We start from the raw sequence: 23,687 nt of genomic DNA on the forward strand, positions 1-23,687 counted from the left end.
CAGAATGTGGTCTATCTTGGTCAATGTTCCATGTGAGCTGTTCTTGGATGAAGTAGTCTATAGATGTCAATTATATCTAATTGATTAATGGTGCTATTGAATTCAACTGTGTCCTTACTGATTTTTCTGCTTGTTGGATCTATCTGTTTCTGATACAGGGATGTTAAAGTCTCCAGCTATAACAGTAGCGGTTTAGTCTCTAAGTCATGTCTGACTCTTTTATGACATCATGGACTGCAGCACACCAGGCTCCTCTGTCCAGGGGATTTCCCAGGTGAGAATACTGGAGTGGGTTGCCATTTCCTTCTCCAGGGGATCGTCTCGACCCAGGGATCAAACCTGGGTCTCCTGAACTGCAGGTGGTCTCCACCACTGCAGGCGGATTCTTCACCGACTGAGCCACCAGGGAAGCCCCTTAAAACTGTATCTCATAGTGAGGTGGTGGTTTAGTCGCTAAGCTATAACAGTGGATTCATCTATTTCTCCTTTCAGTTCCATTCGTTGTTTTCTTCACATGCCTTTGTGCTCTGTTTTTAGGTGCATACATTTTAAATAGTAAGAATTATTGTATCTTCTTGGAGTATTGACCCTTCATTATGTAATGTCCTTCTTCATTGCTGATAATTTTCCTTGCTCTGAAGTCTGCTCTGTCTGAAGTTAATACAGCTACCCCTGCTTTGTTTTGATTAGGCTTAATTTGGTGTATCTTTCTCCATCTTTTTACTTTTAATCTATACATGTCTTTATATTTAAAGTGGATGTCTTAAGGGAACCCTTGTAAAACTGTTGGTGGAAATGTAAGTTGGTGCAGCCACTATGGAAAACAGTATGGAGATTCCTTAAAAAACTAAAAATAGAGTTGCCATATGATTCAGCACTCCCACTCTTGGGCACACATATAGACAAAACTGTAATTTGGAAAGATACCTGCACCTCTCTGTTCATAGCAGCAATATTCACAATAGCCAAGACATGAAAACAACCTAAATGTCCACTGAATGTATAAAGAAGTTGTGGTATATATATATATATATATAATAGAATACTACTACTACTACTACTAAGTCGCTTCAGTCGTGTCCGACTCTGTGCGACCCCATAGACGGAAGCCCACCAGGCTCCACCGTCCCTGGGATTCTCCAGGCAAGAATACTGGAGTGGGTTGCCATTTCCTTCTCCAGTGCATGAAAGGGAAAAGTGAAAGTGAAGTCGCTCAGTCGTGTCCGACTCTTAGCGACCCCATGGACTGTAGCCTACCAGGCTCCTCCATCCATGGGATTTTCCAGGCAAGAGTGCTGGAGTGGGGTGCCATTGCCTTCTCCGAATAGAATACTACTTAGACATTAAAAAAAAATGAAATAATGTCATTTGCAGCAGCACAGATGGAACTAGAGATTATCACACTAAGTTAAGTATATCAGAAAGAGAAAGATAAGTACCATATGATATCACCTATATGTGGAATCTAAAATATGACACAAATCAACTTATCCATGAGACAGGAAGCAGACTCATAGACATAGAGAACAGACTTGTGGTTGCCAAGGGGAAGAAAGGGGTTGGTGAGGGAAGGGTGGGAGTTTGGGGTTAGCAAACACAAACTATTATATATAGAATGAATAAACAACAAGGTCCTACTCTGTAGCACAGGGAAACATATTCAATATTCCATGATAAACCATAATAGAAAGGAATATTTTAAAAAGAATGTATATGCATGTATAACTGAATGACTTTACAGCAGAAATTAATATAATATTGTAAATCAGCTATACTTCAATTAAAAAAATAAAGTGGATTTCCTGTAGACAACATAAAATTAGGTCTTGTCTTTTAATCTATTTTGAGAACCTTTGTCTTTATATTGGTGTATTTAGACCATTGACATTTAAGGTGATTATTGATATAGCTGGATTAATATCCAAACACATTTGGGGGTGGGGGACTTCCCTGGTAGTCCAGCAGCTAGGACTCTGTGCTCCCAATGCAGGGGGCCCAGGCTCAATTCCTGGTCAGGGGACCAGATCCCACATGACACAACTAAAGAGTTTGTGTGCCACGACTAAAGGTCCCACATGCTACAACTAAGACTGAGTGTAGCCAAATAAATAAAAATAAATACAGACAAACCCACTATTAACCTTTTAAAAATGTATCTACCACATCTGTTTTCTATTTTTCACCCTGTACTTTTGGGTTGTTTTTTTTTTTCTTTCAAGACTTTTCTGCCCTTTTTGGTTTTAATTGAGCATTTTTAATTGAGCATCCATTTTCTCTCCTTTCTTAACATATCGGTTATACTACTTTTTAAACTTTTTTTTTAGTGGTTGTCCTAGAGTTTGCAATATACATTTACAACTACTTCAAGTCTGCTTTCAAACAATACTATTCCACTTCATGATTGGACTGTCTTCTAATAACAAAATATTCCTAAGTCCTCCCTATTTTCCCTTGTGTTATTATCATTGCTGCATATATATTTCACTCATGTGTAAGCAAACATCAGCACATACATACATATACATACATAGATAATCAAATACATTGTTGCTATTATTATTATTTTGAAATGTTAGATAAATTAAGAAAAGAAAACTAGGTTTTTATGTTTATTTTCATTTATTCATTTTCCGGAAAACTTTTTTAAAAAAATGTAGATCCTAGTTTCTGACCTGTATCATTTTCCTTCTCTCTGAAGAATTTTTAGCATTTCTTTCAAGACAGGTCTACTGGCAAAAAATTTCTACAATTTTTGTCTGTAAAGTCCTTTTGCAGGGTACAGAATTCCCTGATGGGTGGATGTTGGTGGATAGTTTTCTCTCCACATTTTAAATATTTCACTCTACTTTCTTCTTGCTTATACAATTTCTGAGAAGTCAGATACAGTTCGTATCTTTGTTCCTCTATAGGTAAGCTGTTTTATCTCTCTGGCTTGAGAATTTTTCTTTATTTTTGCTTTTCTGAATATGAATATGATGTGCTTCAGTTCAGTCGCTTAGTCGTGTCTGACTTTACGACCCCATGAACTGCAGCACGCCAGGCTTCCCTGTCCATCACTAACTCCCGAAGCTTATGTCCATAGAGTCAGTGATGTCATCCAATCATCTCATCCTCTGTCATCCTCTTCTCCTCCTCCCTTGAATTTTTCCCAGCATCAGAGTCTTTTCCAATGAGTCAGTTCTTCACATCAGGTGGCCAAAGTATTGGAGTTTCAGCTTCAGCATCAGTCCTTCCAGTGAATATTCAGGACTGATTTCCTTTAGGATGGACTGGTTGGATCTCCTTGCAGTCCAAGGGACTCTCAAGAGTCTTCTCCAACACCACAGTTCAAAAGCATCAATTCTTTGGCACTCAGCTTTCTTTATGGTGCAACTCTCACATCCATACATGACTACTGGAAAAACTATAGTTTTGACTATATGGACGTTTGTTGACAAAGTAATGTCTTTGCTTTTTAATATGCTGTCTAGGCTGGTCATAGCTTTTCTTCCAAGGAGCAAGTGTCTTTTAATTTCATGGCTGCAGTCATCATCTGCAGTGATTTTGGAGCCCCCAAAATAAAGACTGTCATGTTTCCATTGTTTCCCCATCTATTTGCCATGAAGTCATGGAACCGGATGCCATGATCTTCGTTGAGTTTTAAGCCAACTTTTTCACTCTCCTCCTTCACTTTCATCAAGAGGTTCTTCAGTTCTTCTTCACTTTCTGCCATAAGAGTGGTGTCATCTGCATATCTGAGGTTATTGATATTTCTCCCGGCAATCTTGATTCCAGCTTGTGTTTCTTCCAGCCCAGTATTTCTCATGATGTACTCTGCATATAAGTTAAATAAGCAGGGTGACAATATACAGCCTTGACGTACTCCTTTCCTGATTTGGAACCAGTCTATTGTTCCATGTCCAGTTCTAACTGTTGCTTCTTGACCTGCACACAGATTTCTCAGGAGGCAGGTGATATGCTTAGGTAGTTTGTTTTGCATTTATCTTGCTTGTTGTTCTCTGAGCTTCCTGAATCTATGGTTTGGCATCTGACATTAATTTGGAGAAATTTTCAGCCATTATTGTATCAAATACTGCTTCTGTTCCCCTTTCTCTTTCTTTTCCTTCCAATGTTCCCATTACACGTTACACATTTTGTAGTTGTCCCACAATTCTCAGGTATTCTGTTTTGTTTTGGAGGGGTTTGCCCTCCAGCCTTTTTTCTTTTCTGTTTTAGAAGTTTCTATTGTTACATATTCAAGTTCAGAGACTCTTTTCTGAGTCATGTCCAATCCATTAATGAGCTCATTAAGGGCATTCTTTTTTTTTGTTACAGCAGTTTTGATCTCTAGAATTTTTCCTTGATTCTTTCTTAGAATTTCAATCTCTTTGCTTTCATTATCCATCTGTTCTTGCCTACTTTAAAAAAAAAAAAGTCATTACCATATTAATAATAATTTGAGAAATTTTTGGCCTGATAATTCCAACTTTTCTGCCTTATCTGACTCTGGTTCTTATGTTTGTTCAGTTTCTTCAAGCTCTGCTTTTTTTTTTCCACTTTTAGTATGCCTTTTTGTGCCAACTCAGGAGATGCAAGAGACATAGGTTCAATCCCTGGGTTGGGAAGATCCCCTAAAGAAGGAAATAGCAACCCATTGCAGTATTCCTGCCTGGAAAATTTCATGCACAGAGGAGACTGGAGGGCTACAATCCATGAGGTCACAAAGAGTCGGACACGACTGAACACACACACACACCTTTTAATTTTTTGTTGAAAGGTGGATATGGTGCCCTGGGTAAGTAGAACTGGAGTAATGAGCCTTTAGTAACATAGTTGTAAGATATGGGAGGAAGGGTGAATTATACATGACTCCTATGCTCAGTTGTCAGTCTCTTAACAAGCCTGTGGCCCTGGACTGTGAACTTCACCAGTGCTTCTCGGAACTTTTTCCCCCCTTCAGTGGGAAAGAATGGTGTGTATTTCCCTTCTTCCACATGGAAGTCTAGAGTGGGCTGGATTTAGGTACTTCCCATCGTCCAGGCTCTGACATACTCCCAATAAGTTAGGCTCTCGTAAAATAGTTTCTCCTGAGGCCAGGCCTTGTTAAAAATAATAGAATACTCTGGTGTATTTCAAAATGCTTCCTTTTCTCCCCCATGTACAGGAAGCACAAGAGGATTTTTCTCCAGTATTCCTTATGAGAACCTCACAGAGCTCCTAAAGGTAAAACTCACAAAAGTGTGAGGGCCCCTCTGTGACTGGGTCTCCCTAGAGTTCCTATTTCTTGAGCTTATCTATACTGAGCCTCCAGCAATTACAGTTTAGGTTTTCCTACCTAGTTCCCATGGTGGTTTCTGCTATAGGGTGTTGACATTCTGTCTGTCTCTCCAACTTGGGGGCAGCCGTTTGCCCTGTGATTTCATTTATTTGTTTTTTCACTTCATTCAGCTTTGTAATTGTTGTTAGGATGGTGTAAAGATTTCTAAGCTTCTTATAAGACAGACCAGAAATCAGAAGTCTAAAGTTTTATTTTTTATATTTAGCTCTTTAATAAATCTGGAGTTAAATTTTGTGCATGATGTAATATAGATATCAAATTTTATTTTGTTTTATATGGTTAGCCAAGTGGTACAATACCAACTAGCGAACAGTCCATTCTTTCCTCACTTATTTTTCAGTACTGCCTCTGCAGTATATCAACATCCTACACATATTTGAATCTATTTCTGAGCTTTCTATTTTACTCCATTGTTCTTTCCATCTACTCCTATACCAACGCCACACTGTCTTAATTACTATACTTTTATAATAATAGTTCCAGGTTATTAATGCTGGCAATCAATTTACTGAAAGCCATTTTTTCCCATTTTTAACAGCTTCATTGAGTTATAATTCATATACTCTAAAATTCACCCATCGCAAATGTACGATTCAATGATTTTAGTAAATTTATAGAGTTGTGCAATCATCACAATTCAGGTTAAGAACATTTCCATTGCCCTACAAATTCCTTCATGCCCTTTTATAATTAATTCCCATACCTACCCACCACCCTTCCAGCTCTAGGCAGCAACTGATCTGTTCTTCATCTCTACAAATTGGCTTTTTCTAGACATGCCATATAAATGGAATCATACAGCATGTAGTCTATGTGGAAACCAGTTTTTAAATCAATTCACCTAATGTCCAGTTGCTAACCCTTATCACATTTACTAATTTTTCAAAAATTTTAGGAAATAATCTTCTTGAATACATTAAATAATAAACTGTTGAATTATTAAAATATGATAATATTCTTCTTGAGATAATTTTCTCAAATAGATTTTATATGTAGAATATGTATATTCTAAATTACATTTTTATTAGCAGCATTTGAAGGAATGTTTAGTTTGCCAAAAGTTAGTTTATGAAGAATGTATTCCTGAATGTTTTAATATAGTCTTGAATATACTCATGTATTGATTTTTATCTTTTCTCTTACATATATCTAAGAAGAATATACTAATGAAGTTTAAATTATTATAAAGTCATTGATTATATAATGAGTATATGATTATACTTGAGGTATATAGTTTTGAATATAACCTTGACTATATTTACTATGTTGAATATATCCTTGCTCAGTTAAGAATATTGCTTATAACACATTGTGGCTACTTGGTACATCTTGTAAATTTTGTGAGTCAGTCATTTGTGTAATTAATTCTTCAGCAAATTGGCTTTTGTCAAATTAACTTTTGGCAATCTGGCCATTCACTGAATGAGCCATTTGACAAGTTGGCATTTGGTGAACTGGCCAACTTAAAAATATGTCTTGAGAGCTTATGAAGCAAATTCCTTATCTTTCTTCTTTTTCAGATTTATGCTGGTTACTTATGCATTTCTACTTTAATGTACAAGTCTTAAAATCAGATTTGTTGATCAGTAACTCAGTCATGTCTGACTCTTCGCGACCCCATGTACGGTAGCACACCAGGCTTCCCTGTCCTTCACCATCTCCCGGAGCTTGCTCAAACTCATGTCCATTGAGTTGGTGATGCTATCCAAGCATCTTGTCCTCTGTCGTCCCCTTCTTCTCCTGCCTTCAACCTTTTCCAGCATCAGAGTCTTTTCTAAAATCAGATTAAGTTCTGTGAAAAATCCTATTGGAACTTTGTTTGGAATTACACTGACTATTGTCTTGCCTAATAGATTATTATTGGCATCTAGAAGTGCTAATGCTTTGTAAGTTTGTGCTGTACCCAGACTTAGACTCTAGGGTCTAAGAGTTTGGGTTTGGAGTTTTCTATGTAGATAATTGGGCTTCCCTAGTGGCTCAGATGGTAAAGAATCTGCCTGCAATGCAGGAGACCCGGGTTTGATCCCTGGGTTAGAAAGATCCCCTGGAGAAGGGCATGGCAACCCACTCCAGTATTCTTACCTAGAGAATCCCATGGAGAGAAAAGCATGGCAGGCTGCTATCCATAGGGTTGCACAGAGTCAGACATGATGAAAGTGACTTAGCATGCACACATGTAGATAATAATTTGTTTTCTTTCCTTTCCTATAACTAAATTTTCCTTGTGTTATTACATCTTTAGGAACTCATGTGCAATCTTGTATAAGAGGAGCAATAGAAGACATCCATGTCTTTTTCTTGACATCAAAGGAAATCTTGCTAAACCTCAAACATTAAGTAAGACTGTAGATTTTTGGCTGATACTCTTTATCAGATTAAAACAGGTCCCTTCTATTTTGAGCTAGATATTTTCTTTTCTTTTTCTCTTTTTTTAAATTATGAGTTTTGAATTTTATTGAATATATTCTGCATTTGTTGAGATGATTGTTAAGTTTTTTCTTTTTAATCTAATGAGTAGTTACTTGACATTGATATATATTTTACTATTGAATGATACATCCCTGGAGTAAATCCTACTTGGTTTTATAAGACAGTATGCTTATAAACACTTCTGAGTTTGACTTGATTTAGTATTTTACTTCTTTGTTGATAAATAACATTGCTATAAGACTTTCTTTTTATCCATCTTACAATTTTCTATTATCCTTCTATCCTTGTTTAGGTTTAATACCAAGGTTTAATTAGCTGTGTACAATGAGTTAGCTTTTTCTAACTTTCTGTTCTCTAGAGCAGTTTGTTTTGATGATGGATTTGAATACTGATTTAATTTATTTAATAATGATTACAAGTCCTTGAAGTTGGTAAATTTCCTTGAGTCACTTTTGATAATTTTTCATTTATCTAAGCTTTTGAATGTAAGAGCAAAAAGTTGTCTATAGATTATTTCATGATTTTAAAATTTCTACTGCTTCTGTATCTATGTTCCCTTTTACTACCTGATACTATTATTTACATATTCTATTTTCTGCTTAAACTGTTCATCTGATTGAAGTGTACTAAAAATCTCCCATTGTAATTTTTTATTTAAATCTTTCCCTCATATTGGTTTTTATTTTATATATTTTGAGCCTATCTTATCTTTTGAGACACATACAGTTTCATGATATTCATGGCTTATTTGTTAATTGTTCTACTGATCATGTAATATGTCACTTTATATTTATGCCTTTTGCCTTAAAATATATTTTGTCTGATATGAATAGTTATTTTGATTAGTATTTGCCTTATACACATGTGTATCTTATTTTTGGAAATGAATGATATATTATACACACAGCTCTGTACCTAGATTTGTGTGAAAAAGGTACTGGGGAAAAATAATATGCACATAGCAAGGGGAAAAAAATAGAGTTAGTAACTATAAGTTGTACACTTGTGTGGCCACCACTCAGATGAAGAAACAGAACACTCCAGCACTCCAGAGCCTCTTGTTTGCCTCTCCTTAATCATCCACTCCCTACCTCCCTGCAGAGGGAAACATTATCTAGACTTTTGTGATATTCATTTCCTTGTTTTTCTCTATAGTTTTGCCTCTTCTGAATGCATCTCTAAACAGTAAAATTCAGCTTTGCCTGTTTTTAAACTTTATATTAATGCAATCATATTGTATACATTCTTTTTTGTCTTGCTTTTTTTTCAGTATTACAGTTTTAAGATATATCCGTGTTGTTGAATATAATACACTTTACTGTTTCCACTTACAAATATATCTTGGAGATTGTTCCAAAGCGCTATTTGTAAGAAAAATTTATTCAACCAGGCAGGGTCAGAGAGAAGATTTGTGAGGAACAGAAGATTTGTGAGGGACTGGTGGATGGAGGACTTCAGAGAATTCTATGGACACCTCTTAACAGTCAAGGTTGACTGAGGGTCATTACAGTTCTGTGGCACTGGCTGTTACTGTCATCAACATTGCATCTGCCTGGTGTCCAAAGCTGCTCAGCTCATGGGGAGACAAGGAAGATGAAGAGCAAAGGGAATATTTACTTGCCTTTCCTTCCAGTGCCATGTAAGTCTGGAATATTCTGTTTCTTTACTGTTAATAATATAACAACCTATTTATATTTATCACTACTTCTCCTACATTACAGAACTCTTTTCCTTCACCACCCCCTCCCCAGTCATCTCAGAAACATTAGAGTAATATTCTTCTCTCAGTTAACCTTTCCTTCCAGGATAGTTTATTTTTGAGAGGAAACATTTGATAAAGCTCAGAGTAATTTTAAATACATGATTTGCCATGTTAACACTTGTCACTTATCATATGCACTTCAGTCCGACCTCCTTGCCATTCTGTTAACCTTCAGAGGCAAGTTAAAGCAAGCCATTTGCAGCCGCCCTGTGAAAACTCTGCATTTAAATTGCTTTTCCTCCCTTCCCCAAATTTTCCATAACTATAAATAAATTTAATTACCGTTCCAAGAAGTGTAAGTAAATCTTCTATTACATTTTTTAATCTTTTATCTCCTCTTGTCCCTCCACCAAGTATACAGTTTATCAGTCAGCCTCCCTGCTTCTAGGGGCACTCATCGTCCTTAGCTCTCCTCCAGCTAAGAAAAATCTGAGTCCATTCCCTTCTGTCCAATTGGATTTCCTGAGAATTTCAGTCCCCCTAGCACTCCAGGGCCTATGCTACAGACATGAGCATTTCTGCAAAGAAGGTAATGTGGAACTGACATTTGGGTCACCTCAAATGCCTTTTTGACTTCCTTCCATTGGCAGCAAAATGGGACATAGCCAAGGTTGTGTTCTCATCATGTCACTCACAAATGCAAATTTCCTTCTATCACCACGAGGTCAGGTCAAATGACATCTTGAAAAGGCACACTAATAACAATTTACCCTGAAGGATTTATTCTTTTCAAAGCATAAGGCATTACCTTCTTTGTTCGTTTTATTTTCAATTATATAATAGTGTAATCAACTGTAGTCAATATAATACCGTGTTAATTATATATTTCATTTGTTCTTTTTTTTTTAACTTTTTAAAAAATTTTTGTGGCCACACCATAATGCGTGTGGGATCTTAATTACCTGACCAGGGATCGAACCTGTGCCCCCTGCAGTGGAAGCACAGAGTCTTAACCACTGGATTGCCAGGAAGTCCTTTCATTTGTTCTTGACAAGCTCTTCATAACGTCAGAAGGACAGGCATTTTCCTGCCCTCCTTGATACAGATGAGGAAATTTAGGCATATTTCACGTGCGCGCATGTCTATGCGTGTGTGCGCGAGCGTGCGTGCACACACACACACACCCCTGTCTCCACAGGTGATTCTTTGACTCCCACGCTCTACGCTTTGAAGCCATCTTCTTCCTCTCTCCTCCTTCCTTAGTCACAACAAAAGCTCCTCTATAGTGACAACAATGAGTTTAGAGCAGGAGCTGCTAGACTCCTTCCCCAGAATTGCTGGGGAAAATGTAAGTATTTCTCTGTCTGCATCCTGGTCTCTGGAGCTTTCTGTGCTTGCTGGTCCCTTCCTCAGTTTGCTCCCCAGATCCCTGCTGCCCATCACCTCCTCAGACTCGGGCACAGTGAATCAAGGGACCAGGCTTACTTTATCCTTTCTCACCCTTGCTACCCAGGGGCACTAGCCAAACCCTCAAGACCTCTCTCCTTGAGCTCAGGACTCTCAGAGGAGTGATCTGGTGGCCTGACTGCCCACTCTCGGTCTTCTGGCCCATAGTACCAGCTGCCTCTGGGCCTTGAGGTTCTGGGACCCTGGAGCTGTTCCTTCTAGAACTGGCCTCAGATCAGGAAGAAGTGGGACATGCTACTCAGGTGGGAGCAGAAAGACCTAAGCAAGAGACAGACCAAGAAGGACTGGAGAGGATCCTGACCCTTCATTCCAGGCAGAGGTTAGAAAATTTGCTTACCTCTCTGTACTTCAATTCACCCAGCTATAAAATATGGGTAATAATATTACTGCCTGCATAGGATTGCTAGAGGATTAAATGAGTAGTTACACATAAAGCTCTTAAAAGGGTGCCTGTCACACAGTAATTCTTATTATCATTACTATTATTGCTATTATTAGGGGGCTTCCCAGGTGGCACAATGGTAAAGAATCCATCTGCCAATGCAGGAGATGCAAGAGACGCAGGTTCAATCCCTGGGTCGGGAAGATCCCCTGGAGGAGGAAATGGCAACCTACTCCAATATTCTTGGAGTATGCCTAGAACATTCCATGGACAGAGGAGCCTGGCAGGCTACAGTCCATGGGGTCACTACACTAAACTTCTTTTTCACTGGAGACAGTTTAGGGCAAGAGAAGAAGAGGGGTGATATGTAGAAGAGGTGAACATAGATAAAGATCCTGTAGCCTAGCAGGCTACAGTCTATGGCGGACACAACTGAGTGACTGACAATTTCACTTTCACTTTTAACAGGTTTTATAATTTGAGATGCCTTCAGCTGTAAGAATCAGAAACTTCATTTCAAAGTGATTTCACATACACCATCGATGAACCTTGAAGACATTATGCTAAGTGAAATAAGGCAGTCACAGAAAGACAGACACTGTATGTTTCCACTTACATGAGATTCCTAGAGTAGTCAAATTCATAGAACCAGAAAGCAGCAAAAATCCTGGAGCAGACAAATTCATAGAACCAGGAAACAGTGTGGTGGTTGCCTGGAGCTACAGGAAGGAGGCATGGGGAGTTCATGTTTAATGGGTCCAGAGTTTCAGTTGAGAAGATGAAGAGCAAAGGGAATATTTACTTGCCTTTCCTTCCAGTGCCATGTAAGTCTGGAATATTCTGTTTCTTTACTGCTGGAAGCTTTTTTTTTTACTTCTGGAGCTGCTGGTAATGGCTGTACAAGAACGTGAATGTACTTGATGCAGCTGAACTGTACCCTTAGAAAGGCTTAAAATGGTAAATGCTATGCTATGTACATTTTACCATAAGTTTTTTAAAAAAGAAGAAAACAACTTCTATAATACGGAAATTTAAAATGATCACACAGCACACGAAGTTCAGAGGTAGGGCAACTCCATAGCATATGGTCACCAGCTCAGTGACATCAGTGAGAACTCAGAGCCATTCCCTCTCTTTGCCCGGCCATTTCTGGGACCAGAATCAGCCTTCTCTGAAAGTGAGGACCACATGGACTAGGTGGAACGAAAACAAAGCGGGCTCTGTTAGGAAGGTGTGGGATGGAGAGGATGCCGAAAAGACAACCGTGTCTGCTGAGACTTTGAAAAATAACGCTTAATAAGGTCATTTATTAGTCATGTTCACCACGATTGTGTCACACCCGCTAAAACATGTGTCACAGGTACCTGTTACATTAAGCTGTTCTAAGAATTTTTTTTTTAATTACTGCAACACCAACTCTTCTATAGCTCATTTGGTACAATCACCTTCTCATAATAGCTTAAAAATATAGAAGTAGCTGGGGTTGCGAATGCAATTCTGCTAATACATCACTAAACTTTTTTTCCTTGGAGACAGTTTAGGAGAAGGGAAGAAGAGAGGAGATACATAGAAGAGGTGAACATTAGATCAAGGTCCTGAAGGAGCAGATCTCTACCCATGCCCCACCACACACACACACACACACACACACACAGTGGACAACAGTGGGAGTGTTGGTTACAGAGCCAAAAACTGGGTAGATCTCTACCCATGCCCCACCACACACACACACACACACACACACACACACACACACACACACACACAGTGGACAACAGTGGGAGTGTTGGTTACAGAGCCAAAAACTGGGTTCCAAATCTGGCTGGGATAAAAGATGGATGTTGACTTTGGGCAAGTTACTGAATGTTTTCAAACCCTAATGCTTTTATTCTAAAAGAAGGGTGAAAGCAGTAGACATGTAAGTCGTTGTTGTGGGGGACTGAGGTGATGCTGGGCTCTTCCCTTTTCCTCACCACCACCTCCCCTCAGCTGCCAAATCCTGCTGGCCGCTCTGACACCTAGGACAGTCACCCCTTCCTCTCCAGCATTGTCTTACATCACCACCCTGTACTTAGACTTATGGCAGTTCTCTAACTGGCTTCAGGTCCCTAACCTTCAGCTTTTCCAATCCATTCACCCTGCAGCTCTGAGAGAAACCTTTGACTTCCATCAGTCCGGGTCTCTGGGGCAAGCCAGGTGCCTGGGTGACCCTACTGTCTTCCCTGCCCACTACCGTCCAAGACTGGAGTTCAACTTATCTAAACACACACATCAATGCTCAAATTGCTTTTCAGTCTCTCCTTTCTTCTGGTGAACAGAAAATAGCATCCCAGGGCCACTGTGTGTCTGCAGTATGTCCCAAGCCAATTTGCCGGTCTCGTTTTCAGATGAGGCGAGCCCTTCCACACCTGACTAGGCCACCAGCAAGTTCTTGGGAAGGAGAGGTACAAAGATCCAGCCTCGGTGAGCAGGGGTCAGATTATTGGCTGGGTTCCTGAAAACAGTCTTCATGTTCTCAACTTTTTTTTTTCCCCAAGCCTGTGGACAACGCTAGATGGAAAGTCTGGCTTACCTCCACTCCTCCCCCCAAACCCACTCAATTTTTATATTGCTCCAAGGTTAATAGCCATGTCGTGTGGGGTCATAGAAGACATCTGTGTCTCAGATAATATGCTTACAGTGATTACCACACATAATTGACTGACCTTCCCTCATTCTTTCCCTGCTACAGGCCGCGGCTGATAGGATGAACAAGCCACAAGAGTTTATTTTCCATCATACATCATTGTGTTGCTGAGCAAATATGTGAGCAAGCTTTGAATGAGCCACCTTTCAGGCTCTAGGTTTTCAGAGTTAAAATAGGAAGCCATGACCAACCTAATAATATTAGATTTTAAATCAGCTTTGGGCCACCCTACTCAGAGCACTATTGTGGGTCTCCTGGAGAACCAGGTTTGGGACATGAACACTATAGAATCCTCTTGCATTCAAGGTCATTCTTCCTCATGTTACTTTGGAGGGCATTGAGGAATCTTGATATTCCTCATTGTAGACTCTGGTCTTTAGAGGGAGAGAAAAATTGGCCCTTAGGTGCCCAGGTCCCCAAGGGTAAATAAAGTCCAGTCTTCTGAAGTCAACTCATCCCACTGTATCACTGGCTACATGGGGCCCAGCCACCAGCTCCTGCATCTGCCCACCATCTTCGGTCCACACGGTCTCAACAAAGACCATCCTAAGTTTCAGCAAAGAGATCCCTCCTTTGGAGAAGACTCCTGATCCCAGAGAGAATGGAAAATGAGGAGACTGAAATGAAAAAATTCCCCAAAGCAAACTTCAAAACGTTACATTAAGATTCTAAAACTTTTTAATAATGTTTTACCTTAGCTCTATTCCATCTATCTAGCAATTAATCCATCAGCCTTCACATAATACACACCTACAGGAAACGTGATTACATGTCTCTGGGCTGGATTCCACTGTGAATTACTAATATGGTAACACTTGGGAATTCCAAGCTTCTGTGTTATTCAACATCCCCTCTCCCCTCCCTATCCCACCCCAATAAGTTCTTGTGTGTCTCAGATGACAAGGGTGGGGCTCAGTGGTCCCACTGGGATTGGGTCTTAGCCCTCAGGGAACCAACCAGGGTCTAACTCTCAGTGGCACCATCTCGCCCACATCTAACATCTCAATGTTTGTACTTAAAACTCACATCAACTCTCCAGACCTCTACAGTGCTGCACCTTGGGAAGATTAACTGGAAAGCTGTGTCGACAAGAAAGTTTTCTGCCACAGTTTATCACAAGATTGCTGCTTCACAGTCATTTTAATTTGTGAAGTAACTTAACTTGGTTCTAGTTGCCACTTAGAGATATCCACCTGGAATTGTTGCTTAACTAACGTTTCATGTAAGTCATCCGTGTCTTCTGTGGGTGGGGGAGGGACCAAGGAGAAGCAGGGGGGTGGGAGCAGGAGAGAATTTGCAACTGCTTAACAGAAAAATTATACATATTCTGAACATATGGGTGATCTTTAGAAAAATCTCAGCATCACTTCATAATTATATACTACAAGTTTTAATTAACTAAAGCTCTGCAAATCATAATGCCTTATTAAAATGCAATTAATCCTTTGATTAAAAAACAAAAAGCACAAGTATTTACAACAAAAACACAAGTAGAATAATTACAAATATCATGTACCCATTTCTTTTATTTGGGTGTCACTTATGATGTTGCCTGCTCCCTTCATTAATTCAAACACACACATTATCTCGCATCCACAGCAGCATGAGTGACAGTGGCCACCAAACACACAGCACTATATCCTATTGATTTCGGCAAATCCTGAACAATGCCATTTGCATGCTTGTTTCTGTAATAATAAAGATATGCCATTCAGAATTAAAGCCCGGCCAGGCTAGTGGCAACTAATTGTGTTGTATGTAATGAGTGCAATTTCAATTTGATATCACCCTCAGCTTTTCTTGCCGCACTCGCTAAGTACTTTCAAGTCTTTGTGGGGAAATAATTGATTTTTTTGTGCTATGGGCACAAGAAAATTATTATGATCTTTTGAATAATGCCAAAGAAAAGACCATGAATGATTTAAATTGGTATATGAAGAAGGCTTCGCCGTGGACAGCAGCTTGACTGACATCCTGCTAATACAGTATCTAGATTAGCAGTTTTTAAGGAGGCAGCTCATATGAAACTAGTAAAACAGAAAAGGTTGCTACCAGGACTGGGTGGTGGTAGTGAGGGTTATTGTTCTATTTTATTTGTTATCCAGGAGGACCAACAATTTCGGGATTTAAGGCATGACACAATTACATAATTGCCTGGCCCTCACCACTGAGAGTATGTGTTCACTGATAAATGACACACTGGCAGTGGGCAGAGAGGAGAGAGCTAAAGTGGGATTGTTAGCATGACTGTAGTTCATTTGGGGAGACGCAATCGCCGTGGGCAGATCTCTGGGTCTGGAACATGAAAGTCAGTTGGCATCTTTTTCTGACCTTCAATTCCAGGAAGAAAGTGGAAGTCAGGTGGCTAGGGAGCTCTACCTTCTTTATTATTTAGTCTTCCTGTTAGGAACAGTTGCTCAATCCCACCATTAGCGTGGCACGGGTCTAGCAAGAGAGCTAAAGTCCTTTTTTAACCTGGATGATAACAGGGACAGAAATCTAAACCTCAGACAGGTTTCCTTTGTGCCTGTGAAACCTCAGATCTGGAAACCCAACTGGGACAACTGGTCCCCCTCCTCTTTTTCCCTCCTCCCTGCCCCCCAGCTAAGCCCTCCATCCCCAGTGTGGCAGCCTTGACTTTGACAAGAAGGAAATAAGCACCTTAGAAGGATGGCTCACCAATTCAAAACACAATTCCACCTTAAAATGCATCCACCTTCCAAATCTCATTCTTCAGAGGAGGGAGTGTTGTTAATTTAGTTGGTCATAACTAAATAGTTTCTAATCTGGAGCAGGAGGCTGCTGGGAATATTGGACAGTTTAAAGGTTAATCACCATCGCCTGGTTACACAAGTGAGGCAGAACTAATTCCTCCAAAGGCAAATGGCTTGCAGTTTTATCAGCAGTGCAGATTAGAAGTGTTAATATACAGAACAGAATGGACGCTTAAGGGCCGGTTTTCCCCTTATCGGCAAACTTTGCAACAGAACTCAGCTCCCACACAACCTCTGCACTTCTATAATAAGGCCCCTTATTTTGCCTCTCGAGCAGAACTATCAAACAATCCTGTCCAAACCACTGCCACCAAAATCAGGGTATTACAGACCACGGCTAATTGGAAGATCACTATAATGAAGGAAAAGATAAAATACTTTGGCTGTTGGCCTAAAATATGGATCAACACAACGTAGGAAGCTATCTTGCTATGTCACATTCTGAGAGATTTACATAAACAATAAACTCAATCCAACGCCACCCCCCACCCCCCGAAAATACATCTTTGTTTACAGTAAATGCAACCTAAAACCGGACTAGAGGAGGCGGGAGAGATGCTTTCCATAGGCAATGTGATTAGGCCAGCAGTTTTGCAACTGTGCAGGACAGCAGAGACTGTGTGTATTTCCTCTCTTGCAATCAGCAGGGAGAAAATGGTTTTTAATGTTCTCCACGCTTCCTATATCATAGATATTTAAATATTTGGACTACTCAATATGCTAAAACATTCATACTCGCTGTGTAAATTGACTTCCATATTTCTACTAGGGCTGTAGCTGCATTTCCAGGGGAGGAGGTAGGTGAGGGCATGGAATGGGTGGGTTAAAAGGCTGCCAAAGGCTGGTACCCAAGTAACTTGGTGGGTTTCCCTTTGGTGACTGAGGAGAGAGGAAGGTGGATATAGGTGTGAGAGGGTGGTTTTTCAGAGAGAAAAGTTAGAGACCACCAATCTCATCCAGCAGAGACTGAAATGTTTCCTTGATGGGAAATCTCTTATTATAACAAGACCAAACATTCCAGACACACGAGGAAGAGACTCTCTATGGGGCATGCGCTAAGAGCTGGTATACCTAGGCAATGCATTCTGGAGTAAGGTTTCATTTATCCCAGGTAAATCAAACAGCTTGGATAAACCCATCTCCCAAGTATTGTTCAGTGATTTTTCACCTCTGGCTGCTGGCTTTTCCCTGGATCCCAAGACAGCTTTCTTTTCTGAGTCTTGGGTAATCAAAAAAAGGTGAGTTCCTATTTGCAATAGGCTTATTATATCTTTCTCTTAGTCAATTTCTCCCTTTTTTTTGTTTTTAATTGTGTAAGCTCTTGCAAGAAGGATCCATGGCTTCTGTCTGAATGGTCCACAGCATCTGGAAGAGTGTTCCCATTAGGTACCTCATAATTTATAGCAACTGATTGATGTGCTCAATATATATTTACTGAATGCTGCAGAGGGTACAGGCTGCCTACAAGGAACTAGTGAGCTTATAGGGGAAGGCCAAGACCAGCCCCTCAGAGTTAGTACATTCTAGGAGAAAAATGGCCACAGGATAAAAGGGAAAATGTGACGTGAAAGTGTGGCTAAGTGTCAACCGCTCAGCCAAGTTAAGAAGTGCTTTGGGACATGAGGAGGGTGATGCCTATGAAGTCTAAGTGATCAAGGGCTTTGACTGGGGCCTATAAGTCATTCGTGTGCTTAGTCATTTTTTCACTCAACAAATTCGTTTTCTGCTCCTACTATGTCCCTAGCAATGGGTTTCCCTGGTAGCTCAGCTGGTAAAGAATCCACCTGCAATGCAGGAGACCCTAGTTCAATTCCTGGGACAGGAAGATCCCCTGGAGAAGGGATAGGCTACCCACTCCAGTATTCTTGGGCTTCCCTGGTGGCTCAGCTGGTAAAGAACATGCCTGCAATGTGGGAGACCTAGGTTCAATCCTTGGGTTAGGAAGATCCCCTGGAGAAGGGAAAGGGCTACCTACTCCAGTATTCTGGCCTGGAGAATTCCATGTACTGTATAGCCATGGGGGCACAAAGAGTCAGACACGACTGAACGACTTTCACATACACACACAGAATGCTCTAGATTTCAGGCATGCCAAGATAAGCAAAGCAAAGCCCTTGTCATCAAGATGTTCACAGTAGGAGAAATGGAAGAGGGGCTGACACATAAGCCAATGATCCCAATATATCAGAGCCTTGGCACTCCCAGATTTACCTTGTGATGCTTTGCTTTGGCTTGTGTTAGGAATCAGTATTAAGCCACTGGTGAATTGAGACATCAATGTCAGTTACTCTCAATCTGAGGTTTCCCAAGAGAAGATAATAAAACTCTTAGTAAAGGATATGCTGAAGTTATCTCAATATTGTAAAATCCATGTAGAAATCATATATTTAACTATCATAAGCAGAGTAAATATCAAGTGTCCACTTCTGGCTGGAATAGGGCAAGTCTATGGTGGTCAGAGCTTGATTGGCAGTTTTATGTCTCTAATAATGATGAGAAAGAAGTTATTTAAAATGCTGTTTGTTAACAAATGTTGGAGAGTGTGTGGAGAAAAATGAACCTTCCTACACTATCAGTGGGAATGTAAATTGATGCAGCCACTGTGGAAAACAGCATGAAGCTTCCTCCAAAAACTAAAACTAGAGTTGCCATATGATCCTACAAACTCCTGGGCATATGCTCAGATAAAACTATAATTTGAAAAGATACTTGCACCCCAGTGTTCATAGAGCACTATTTACAATAGTCAAGACATGGAAACAACCTGATGTCCATCAAAAGATAAATGGGCAAAGATGTGATACATATGTACAATGGACTACTACTCAGCCATAAAAAGGATGAAACAATGCTATTTGCAGCAATACGGATGGATCTAAAGGTTATCATACTAACTAAATTAAGTCAGAAAGAAGACAGAAACCATACATCTCTTATATGTTGAAATCTAAAATATGACACAAATGAATATATATATGCAGCAGAAACAGACTCACAAATATAAAGAACAGACTTGTGTTTGGCAACAAAAGATGGGGTAGGAGAGGGAAGGACTGGGAGTTTGGGGTTACCAGATGTAAGCTATTATATATAGAATGGATAAACAATAAGGCCCTACTTATATAGCACAAGGAAACACATTCAATATCCTATGATAAACCACAACAGAAAAGAATATGAAAGTATATATATATAAATATGTATGTATAACTCAATCACTTTGTTGTATAGCAGAAATTAACAACATTGCAAATCAACTATACTTCAATAAAATTTTTAAAATAAATAAAATGCCATTTGTTTGATACGCAGTATCTTTTAAAATATAGTGGCCAGGGGGTAAACTAATAAAAAGATGGAGACAGAAATTTAGAAAAGCAGTGATCTTTAGGTATGGCCTGTTGTCTAAGCCATTTAATTAACCCAATGTTAGAAGTGTCATGTTAATGAAGCAAATTATTCCTCAGCACTTTTATGGGCTTTCCAGGTGGCACTAGTGACACAGAATCCATCTGCCAATGCAGGAGATGTAAGAGATGTGAATTCGATCCGTTGGCCGAGAAGATTCCCTGAAGGAGGCAATGGCAACCAACTCCAGTATTCTTACCTGAAGAATCCCATGGATAGAAGATCTTGGGAGGCTATAGTCCATGGGGTTGCAAAGAAGCAGACACAACTGACTGTGTGAGCACTGTTGTGTAAGTGGAGTTGTACATATACACCTCCTTCTGTTTCCAGTGGGAACACCTCCCTGACACCTCACCAGCTCAGCTGACCATCTGAGGTCTGGAATTTGGCTACCCGCCATGTGAGTGCCATGGATGCTCCTCCACTGAACATTAGTGGTTACCTGTGCTCACCTGCTTGCAGTGATGAATGTTTCTAGGCCCTGCCTGGTCTTCACTCATCTCTTCCCAAATGGACCCTTTTCTTCAGGCTCAGCTTCAGAAAGGACCAAGTCTGATCATTAGGAGGTAAAGTTGCAGACAGACAAAGTGCCCAGTAGCTATTCAGTCCAGTTCAGTTCAGTCGCTCAGTCGTGTCCGACTCTTTGCGACCCCATGAATCACAGCACGCCAGGCCTCCCTGTCCATCACCAACTCCCAGAGTTTACCCAAACCCATGTCCATCAAGTTGGTGATGCCATCCAACCATCTCATCCTCTGTCGTCCCCTTCTCCTCCTGTCCCCAGTCCTTCCCAGCATCAGGGTCTTTTCCAATGAGTCAACTCTTCACATGAGGTGGCCAAAGTATTGGAGTTTCAGCTTCAACATCAGTTCTTCCAATGAACACCCAGGACTGATCTCCTTTAGGATGGACTGGTTGGATCTCCTTGCAGTCCAAGGGACTCTCAAGAGTCTTCTCCAACACCACAGTTCAAAAGCATCAATTCTTCGGCGCTCAGCTTTCTTCACAGTCCAACTCTCACATCCATACATGACTACTGGAAAAACCATAGCCTTGACTAGATGGACCTTTGTTGGCAAGGTAATGTCTCCGCTTTTTAATATGCTATCTAGGTTGGTCATAACCTTCCTTCCAAGGAGTAAGCGTCTTTTAATTTCATGGCTGCAATCACCATCAGCAGTGATTTTGGAGCCCCCCAAAATAAAGTCTGACACTGTTTCCACTGTTTCCCCATCTATTTCCCATGAAGTGATGGACCAGATGCCATGATTTTAGTTTTCTGAACGTTGAGCTTTAAGCCAACTTTTTCACTCTCCTCTTTCACTTTCATCAAGAGGCTCTTTAGTTCTTCTTCACTTTCTGCCATAAGGGTGGAGTCATCTGCATATCTGAGGTTATTGATATTTCTCCTGGCAATCTTGATTCCAGCTTGTGTTTCTTCCAGCCCAGCGTTTCTCATGATGTACTCTACATATAAGTTAAATAAGCAGGGTGACAATATACAGCCTTGATGTACTCCTTATCCTATTTGGAACCAGTCTGTTGTTCCATGTCCAGTAGCCCAGATTAAACTTGGAACTGGGCATTCTTCCTGATCCTCTCTCTCTCTCTTTTTTTCATTTGGTTGTGCTGGGTCTTTGTTGTGGCACAGGGGCTTTCTCTAGTTGCAGTACACAGGTTCTCTAGGTGCAGTGTGCAGGCTTAGTTGCCCCATGGCATGTGAGCTTGTAGTTTCCTGACAGAACCTGAGTCCCCTGAATTGTGAGGCAGATTCTTCACCACTGGACCACCAGGGAAGTCCTTCTGATTCTTTCATCAGATGCTTACTGAGTAATTCCCAGGAGCCCGGTATTGTCCTACACACTATGGCTACAAAAATTAATAAAAGAATAATACTCTCTTCACCCAAAGAGCTTTTGTTATTTTGAGGAGGAGTATCCGTTAACAATGACACCACCAGTGTGATAAAAATTCTAATGCTAATACAGCAAGAATCTGTGAGGAAGAACACAAGTCTATCTGGGTTTTCACCAAAAACTTCCCCAAGTAGGTGGTGCCCCATCTGAGCCTGAAAAATGGGTCTATTCACCTGGTGTCAACTTGGTTCTGCAAGTTGTAGATAGGGTGTTGGGAAGGGAGACTTGGAAATGATATTCAGAGGAGCAGAAATAATATATAGCAAGGCTCAGAAGAACAGGAAGTTTGCAAGTGTCATGGATGTTGAGTTGCATTGTTGAGGGTTCCTAAGACTAAGAAGATGGTGATAAGCCTTATGGAAAATACATACGTGTTGGTTAAGCTTTGTTCAGGCATGAGTTATGGTTCTTCTGGCCCTGAATTCAGTGTTAATGATTCACCATTTTATATTAGATTAGGGGATTGAAATTAACATATACAAACTACTGTATATAAAATAGATAACTCAACAAGGACCTGGTGAATAGCATAGGGAACTATACTGAATATATTCTAATAATCTATAAGGGAAAAGAATCTGAAAAAACCCAGATATATATGTATGTATAACTGAATCACTTTGCTATACACCCAAAGCTAAGATAACATTGTAAATCATAATACTTGGATAATAAATAAATACGGTATTTTTCAGTAGAACTACATAAACCAACTGAATATAAACCAAGGTTCAGTTCAGTTCAGTCGCTCAGTCGTGTCCGACTCTTTGTGACTCCATGGTCTGCAGCACACCAGGCCTCTCTGTCCATCATCAACTCCTGGAGTTCACTCAAACTCATGTCCATTGAGTCAATGATGCCATCCAACCATCTCATCCTCTGTCGTCCCCTTCTCCTCCTGCCCTCAATCTTTCCCAGCATCAGGGTCTTTTCCAATGAGTCAGTTCTTCACATCAGGTGGCCAAAATATTGGAGTTTTAGCTTCAGCATCAGTCCTTTCTATGAATATTCAGGACTGATTTCCTTTAGGATGGACTGGTTGGATCTCCTTGCAGTCCAAGGGACTCTCAAGAGTCTTCTCCAACACCACAGTTCAAAAGCATCAATTCTTCAGTACTCAAATTACTTTATAGTCCAACTCATATCCATAAATGACTACTGGAAAAACCACAGCTTTGACTATATGGACGTTTGTTGACAAAGTAATGTCTTTGCTTTTTAATATGCTGTCTAGGCTGGTCATAGCTTTTCTTCCAAGGAGCAAGTGTCTTTTAATTTCATGGCTGCAGTCACCATCTGCAGTGATTTTGGAGCCCAGAAAAATAAAGTCTGTCACTGTTTCCACTGTTTCCCCATCTATTTGCCATGAAGTGATGGGACTGGATGCCATGATCTTCGTTTTCTGAATGTTGAGTTTTAAGCCAACTTTTTCACTCTCCTCTTTCACTTTCATCAAGAGGCTCTTTAGTTCTTCCTTGCTTTCTGTCATAAGGGTGGTGTCATCTGTACACCTGAGGTTATTGATATTTCTCCCAGCAATCTTGATTCCAGCTTATGCTGCATCCAGCCCAGCGTTTCTTATGATGTACTCTGCATGTAAGTTAA

The 23,687-nt window shown here is 40.2% G+C and overlaps 1 long non-coding RNA gene across 1 annotated transcript; it reads left to right on the forward strand.

Annotated features, from left to right (window-relative positions):
- The first annotated feature begins 300 nt into the window (after positions 1 to 300).
- LOC145546065 (uncharacterized) lies at positions 301 to 21,384 on the forward strand. The gene is made up of 13 exons (XR_014082456.1): positions 301 to 410; positions 4,543 to 4,774; positions 5,144 to 5,202; positions 7,560 to 7,654; positions 9,138 to 9,386; positions 10,648 to 10,797; positions 11,064 to 11,235; positions 11,767 to 12,658; positions 12,835 to 13,761; positions 14,030 to 15,206; positions 17,870 to 17,996; positions 20,283 to 20,732; positions 20,951 to 21,384. It is a non-coding gene; the product is annotated as an uncharacterized LOC145546065 (long non-coding RNA).
- Positions 21,385 to 23,687: the final 2,303 nt, after the last annotated feature.

The sequence above is a fragment of the Giraffa tippelskirchi genome, chromosome 4, assembly GCF_054371585.1.
Source record: "Giraffa tippelskirchi isolate mGirTip1 chromosome 4, T2T-mGirTip1v1.2.pri, whole genome shotgun sequence".
NCBI lineage: Eukaryota > Metazoa > Chordata > Mammalia > Artiodactyla > Giraffidae > Giraffa > Giraffa tippelskirchi.